This window comes from Alosa sapidissima, chromosome 16 (assembly GCF_018492685.1).
Source record: "Alosa sapidissima isolate fAloSap1 chromosome 16, fAloSap1.pri, whole genome shotgun sequence".
Taxonomy (NCBI): Eukaryota; Metazoa; Chordata; class Actinopteri; order Clupeiformes; family Clupeidae; genus Alosa; species Alosa sapidissima.
This window is the reverse complement of record NC_055972.1, coordinates 14,103,573-14,111,376: the sequence shown is the minus strand read 5'-3', so window position 1 is coordinate 14,111,376 and position 7,804 is coordinate 14,103,573.

Sequence of the window (7,804 nt, the reverse complement as noted above, 5' to 3'; positions counted from 1 at the left end):
TCGGTGCTATGTGTTTGTTTCTTGGTTAATCTGTTCTTGAAAGGGTGAGGTGTTGGTAGAAGTTGATATTTGCCAAATACATCCTGTGAGTCATACTGTCTAAGCAAGGAGTAGAAATCACCTTTTATGGAATGTCGGGTATTATATGTAATTATCAGAATATATCAAACTGGTTAAATATAACTTGCTATCTTACATTTTAATTAGTATGGTGTAGTGCATTGCATTGTGCAATACTAATGAAGCACATATCCTTATATAGTATTAAAACTCCTAAAATATCAAGGAGTGTAATGCAACATTGTGTTTCATGTGAGTGGGGCTTCTTTAAAAAAAAGAGAAAGACTACAGACTGTACCATTTGAATTGCTCTGAGTTTTTCCCCACTGTGCCTACAAGGTTGCGCCATCCAGGCTATTGTGAGTCAGAGGAGATAAGGTTGGTAAATAAATTGCAAACACAATTGCCAACAAGGAACTACCCAGAGCTATGCATTAACTTAAAGCTATGTTATATAAGTAGACTAGACATGCTCAACAAAATAAATGCATAAGCTCTATGCAAAAGACAAAGTAAAAGAGATGTGAAACAGTAGCTTAGGGCCAGTTTCATGAAAATAACTTTAACTGTTAACTTTGCCAGCTGTGGCTTGCCCACCCTTACTCCGTTTCTAGAAGCAACAATTTTAGAATGATCTGTGTCGTACTGATTAATGGCACTTCCATCCTGTTTTTTTCCTTTTGTAAACAAAGGCGCAAAAACGGGGCTGATATCAAGTCCACGCTGCTCAAATTCCAAGCACCCACAAATTCCCATATGCCAACCTAACCCACATTAACTGGAGCCAAGCCTGCCTTGAACCTCAGGAAATAAAAGGGAATTGGCCCAAGAGGTGTGATATCCAATTGTTTGTGTCTGCATGTGTGCATCAGGGTTATCACAGGTCATGGAATTTCTGGAATACCATGGCATTTTGGAAAGTCTGTTCCAGACATGGAAAGTCAGGGAATTTTATCATCTTTGGGTCAAAGTCATGGAATATCAGGGAATTTTGTTGTAGCAGTTTAAAACTTGACTTGACTTGCCAGAATATATTAATACAAATATATGTCCATGCAGAATTGGTGTATAGCTTATTAGCTTTACTGCTTGCTTGAGTAGTTGTGGTTAGCCCAACTTTGTTTATTTACTGTCCAAGTAAAAGATTCTTGAATGCTACACAGCTGCTATAAAATATCTTTCATTATATGGTAGGTGATGGAAATTCAGTTTTTTGTCAGGGAAAAGTCATGGAATTTGACATTTGACATAGAGAGGGAACCCTAGTGCATTTGTGTGGTTTTGCTTCATGACTACTGTATGTTTTTTCTTTCTTCGTGACTGTACATCCAACTGGTCACCACAAGAGGGCACCCTAGTCTAAAACTTCACCAGACTGTGCTGAAAACTTAGTGCTGTTACACTTGGACATATTTTGCACAAATTAATTTTAATATACACTGTAGTTAAATAACTTTTATACTACACACTTGACATTTCAGCTACCTATATACTACAGTGACACCAACTACCTCATTTAATGAAACCATTAACCTCTGATTCAGAGACTCCATTACATTTCTGATGAGTTCATAAGCTGTCCCGAACAGGCTCAAATTCATATTAGTTGTGTTTTTGTGAACTCTGACTCACACATCTCTGTCAACTCTGCTGTCAGTGTTTTTCTTGTCAGTCCCAAGTGGAGCGTTTCCATTCTGAGCCCTGGTTACTCAACAGACAGTCTGAAACAGGGCCCCACCCTATACTGACTCTTGTTGCCTCAGAGACCCAGCTTCTAAAAATGTACCTGGAGACATGACACCAGTATGCCCCATCCCCCCAGCCCAGGATTAGTAAGGTGAGCGGTGGGGTGGTGGGGTCTAATCTCCTGCTCCTCTGCCTCTGTCTGAAGAAGCCCTCACCCAACCTCGCCTCAGTCGCCATGGGACACAGGGACGGACAGAAGAGAGGAGTTGCCATGGTGACTGGATCTCCCACGACACAGCAGCCTCCTTCATCTAGGCTCCACTAATTAAGCCACAGAGGTCTGCGCCTGCCTCTCCCACACAGGCTGTTGTTGTTGTTGTTGTTGTTCTATTCTGTGTGTCTCATGTTGTTGTTGATGTTGGAGTTGTGAATGTACAAGTTGCCACAACCCCTGTGGTGAGATCTTTTCATCTAATGCCCTGTAATGCGGGAGGGTCAGTATGTCTGTCTTGTCTTGCAGAGAGAAAAGCACTGGAGAAAGCAGAGAGGGGAGGCCAGCGTGGGGAAGGGGAGATGAGACGTGGTCGAGAGAACCATCAACCTGCACCTCATCAATGTCAGCTTGAGAAAGACAAACACTGTGTGGAAGAGACTAGAAGCAGTTCTTCCCCCCTAGCCTTTTAAGAACGCCCAGCGCTGATGTGCCAAAGATACGGTGCCTTTGTCCAGCTTTCATTTTGCTCGCAACATTTGGACGCAAGCCCTCATCATCTTTGTCCCTTCTGTTCTTTTTGTCCTTGTTTCCCTGCAACAGCTGTCTAAGCATATGAGCCCCTTCTCATGGCCGTGGCTAAATGAGGGGAGAGGACGTCTGCGTCTCTGACATTCCAGACTGTGTTGTCATTCGCACACAAGATGTGGTCCAGAATCGGAGGGACGAAGGAGTCACTGCATCCACAAGGCCTGTGGATTTTTCTCCACCACCATCACATTCTCTGGCACATTTAGTGACGGATTGGAATTTTTCCTTGGTGCTGGATAGCCTGGTAAAATTCACGACTGAAGGTTCTATCTCTGTCCAAATCAATGATTCACTCATGGATGTCTGTTCCGTTCCAAAATGATTGGAACCAATTCCATAGCACATGCAATAAGTAATGGAGTCTATATAGTTATAGCTATAGTTAATTAAATGTAATTACTAGGCTCAATCTATTTGCTAATTTAATCTATAAGCAAGATCCTAAACTCAAACATCAGTTGGTTTGCTCAATGAGGGCGCATGGTGCTACAAATGACTATTCATTTAATCAGTTTAAAAGTTTAGTCCCCACAAGTTGACATATAGAAGCTAATAAAATATTAAAAGGTGACTACTTGGTGTGAAGGTAGTTTTCTTGGCACATTTCTTTGTCATTGAAACAAACCTTTGACTCTTGACTGTCATTCACAGAGCAAAGCAAATAAATTGCACCGACTGTGTACTTGGGGAAACACTGGACATTGCAGTCCAGCCATTGAAACATCCAAGGAGAATTAAGGGTCACAGGGAGGGGGACAGATCAGGTGAGTACATGCAGTCACATGTGAGACTGACCACGGGAGGGAAATGAACTCCTCATCTGAGATCCACAATGATGCGCAGGAAATGAGAAAGTGATCCCCCATGTCCTCTTCGCCAAACTCTACTCTCACCCGTAACATCGCCTTTTTCAGCTCTCAAAACACAAACACACAAAACTCTTCAGTAGAATAATGTCATTCTGATGCATTCTGATAGTGCTCTTTCACTGGTCATAGGTTAGTGTCTGCTCTCCTCAAACTGTCCAGTGATGTCATGGTTGAATTATATCGTAAGGACTGCATCAAAGATCCATGCCCCTGTGTTTGCTATTGTTTTGATAGATGCAGTTGTAATGTAACACATGTGGTACCTGTCCTGTCATGGGAATCGAGGTTCAAAGGTCATTGATATGTTTTGAATTTGTCTGTGTACATGTGCATGAGTAACGTACGCAGTTTCACAGGATAAGTGTGCCTGAGTGTGCTACATGTGTTTGTTTTGTTATAAGAAAACACATTTAATGTTTATTTTTCCAGAAGAATATGATAATTGAATTATATTTCATGAGATGACTGACTGACATGCCACCGTGTCAAAGTAGGCCTCCTTCTCTATTACCGATAACAAATGCAAAAACAGCTCAGCTTTATAAATCTCTAAGCCTATTATGCACAATGTGATTTATACCACTGATGAGGGATCAGGGAGCTGCCGGCCAGATTTGGGCTTCATTTATTACAAATTCAATGTGAAACTGCCATAAAAATGTCTATGCACTTCTACCACCCATTCAACCAGGGCAACTGCGAATGACGTAGGCCCTATATGATGGATGGACACCATTAAGGCAGTTAAAGTTAATTCCACTAGTACATTGTGTCCTCACCTACTCGATTCCTCCTCCATGGTTTAGAAAAATAGTACTTTCTGTGATGGGGAAAGCAGATACTGCCTTCAGAAGAGTCAGGGGCACTAAAAGGGATGGGTGGAGTGGGGGAGGGGAGGAGGTGGCTGGGTGGATTATGATTTGGTGAAATGGCAGCTAAAAACGTCTCTTGACACTTCTGATGGTACCGCTTTGGCTATGATGGGCCGATTAGCCAAGAGAGAGAAAGAGAGACTGCAGAAACAGATCAACATGCTGCTGTGATGCTAGATGCTCTCTTCAGACTGACACAGGGAGGGGAAAAAAGCACTCGAGAAGACTGGAGTTACTATTGGCAGTTTTAGAGAATGTACAGTTTGACCTTCTCAGTCTCCTGACAGAGCTCTGCAATGTAATGATTTTTCATTAAAACAGAACCTGGATCAATGCAGAATGATTTCAAGCTTTCTCATGCATGTCTTCAAATCCGCCAAACACACACACACACACACACACACACACACACACACACACACACACACACACACACACACACACACACACACACACACACAGTAAGCTCTGTTCCGCATCTGACTCATACTCCTGGGAGGATGGCTTCCAGCTCGTCCATCACACATGCATGATATCCCATAAGGAGTTCAGAGAGCAGAGGCCATCGCTCTCTCCTCTTACAAGGCCCTCTCTGACAGGGATACCTCCCCATCTTGAATTTCCCCTGGGGATCAATAAAGTATCTATCTATCTATCTATCTATCTATCTATCTATCATCTCTCTTCAGCAAGCTCTGGTTTCAATAAGCGGTTAAGTGCTCTCACACTTAATCCAGTGGCTCAAATCACTGACACGTGTATCAGTCCTGTGAAGGGAACTACACTTTATAGTTTCTGTGTTTTGGTTCTCACCAGATCTGTTAATCACGCTGAGAGTTACTCCAGAGCCAATGTAGGCTGATGCCATTCCTCACTTAATTTCAACCCACACTGAATCATTAACATTGACACACAAGAAACCATGCTCATAGTCTTTGTACGACGGCTTTGGCACAATGCTAGGTTGAGCATGGACATGCCTCTCATGGTTATGTGTGACTGGTGGCCATTGTTGCTTTCCAGAACTGTCTTTACGAGGTGAGGAGAAGGATATACTGTACTCGCCCTTGTCCCTTCCCGTTCGGCTTCAGGAAACTGGAGGTAGTGGAATGCTCACTTTTTCCACATTTGCCAAAGTGACTGCCGCTCTGAAAAGCTGGAAACTCAAGCCACTGGAAAATAGTTTTCACTTGGTAAGACTCAGGGAGGAATTTATGTCTGAGGAGTGTGGAGGATCAGACAAAGCCTTTTAAATGGGTGGGAACAGTTGTTATTCTACCCTGAGATCCTTTGTTTTTGAACTACACGTCCAAAGCAGTTTGAATTCATATGTAAATGATTAGGGGTGTTTGCGGTAACGTTACATAAGATTTGGGAAAATAGCTCACAGTTCAGTGGTTTGGCAAAGTAGACGCTGCACCTTCTATCAACAATCATCAATTCTGCATATTTTATCTGAGCTGACAATTTTTTTTTTTTTTTAAATAGAAAAATCTATTTCTCATACCTAAAAACAATGGACTAACTAACTTCAACAAAACAGTTTTGATGAAAAGTCTCTTGTCATTTGCAAAAGCTCTCTGCAATTCAGCACAAAACCATAGGCAGATGCAGTTCTGTACAGGCTTGGCAGTGGTATGTAACTGCACAGCCTATTCAAGGGTGGGGGACCAAATATAGACTGTAGGTAGCTGGGCATAGTGTGGTCTTTCCCCAGACACTGATGAAGGCCCATCTCTGTAATTTACCCTCACTCTGAACTGCAAATGTGCACACGAAGATGCATGAGGCAAGAAATTACAGTAACATGTCATGGGGCAAGGGCAGTGGCTGAGAAATATGGGGGAAGAACTGGAATGTGGCAGCTGAAACCATTATGAAATACACATCACTACCACACTCTCCTTGCTTTGGCTCACAGCACTGTTGCTGTGAATCACTCTGACAAAGATAGATGAGTCTCTCTGTGACTAAACAACTTTCTATTCAATCATTTTAGAAATGCCCTGGTAGGAGAGGTGCAGAGGCTCAAATTAGAGTCATCAGCTTCGAATGTGACATTGTCTGCGATGTGTGTCCGTGAAATGTGACTCTCCAGAGTCTCGACAAGCCCTCTGTTATACAGCTACTAATGATGAGGTTTGGCAATGAGCATCTCTGGGGCGCAGGATGTTCTTCACTGCATAAAAAGAAATAGAAAGGAGAAAGAGAGAGAGTGTGTATTTGTGTGTGTGTGTGTGTGTGTGTGTGTGTGTGTGTGTGTGTGTGTGTGTGTGTATGTGTGTGTGTGTGAGAGAGAGAGAGAGAGAGAGAGAGAGAGACAACTGGATGAAAATAATAATTCTATATGTTCTGTATTATGTCTTAATTCTTCTCCTCAGAGACTAAAGGATGACTGTAATGATGGATTGTATGGCTCCTACTAACTGCAAACCTGCACTGCAACAGAGCAATCTCTGGGTCACTCTGACCTGAAATTCCATTTGAAAAGAGACAGAGGAGTCCCAGGTGATACACGTGGGCAGCAATTAGCCTGCCAGGATGACATATGGTGATTCGGACACCCATTTTTGGCCTATGGCTGTAACCCACAGGTACCAGAGGACCCACAAATCGCCTGCGTTGGTATGCAGTGTTTGTAGACAAAGCCTGCCCTCTGCAAGACACGGCATTAAAATGAGATGATTAAGACTAAACGATTAGCTTTATCAAGCCTCTCTTACCAGGCAAACAAAGCCGGAGAATTAAAGCAGAACCGAGCTGGTTATCAGGGGGATCTTAGCACTATTAAGCGCAATTTAAGAATGTTTTTCCTCTGATATTAGCAGTCTGAGGAATATTCACAAGATTTATCCTGCAAAGTCTCTCTGTCGGCCTGATCCTCTCTCGCATGGATTAACGCTTACACCTTGTCAGTGTCCTCTGAGACTGTGATGTGCTCATAGAATGCGCCATCACACCCCAACCAGCAAATCTGCAACAAAGAATTTAGTTCCCACATGACTCTATACACTCACTTTAGTTCTCTCTCTCTCCCCCTCTCTTAGGTGACATCGGTTCCTGTTGTGTTTCAAACAACAAGATCAGGGCGGTAAGTCAGTATCCTGAGGCAGTGAACGCTCCAAAGAGACCCGAGAATTGGACTCTGCTGTTTTTCTTGCCCTACGGCAAGGCATTACTCACATGCCTGCATATGTACAGGCCCAAAATGCTCTCAGACCACCGACAACCAATCATGTGATTCCCCATGACTGCATTCTACATGCATAACATTGAGGAGAGCATTGAAAACATCTTGGCAAAAAAATGTGTACCAGCATATGATGTTACTATTTATTGTGCTATGGATATAACTTTTCTGTCATGTGAAGAATTATGGCTGCTGTCTTTTCAAACAAAGGATCATCAGCACAGGCAAACACCAAATAGCACACATCCTCTCCATGATGCTTAAAATGAGAAAAGACGGGGGTAGATTTCCACATGCAGCCTTTAATTACATTATCCGTAGATAA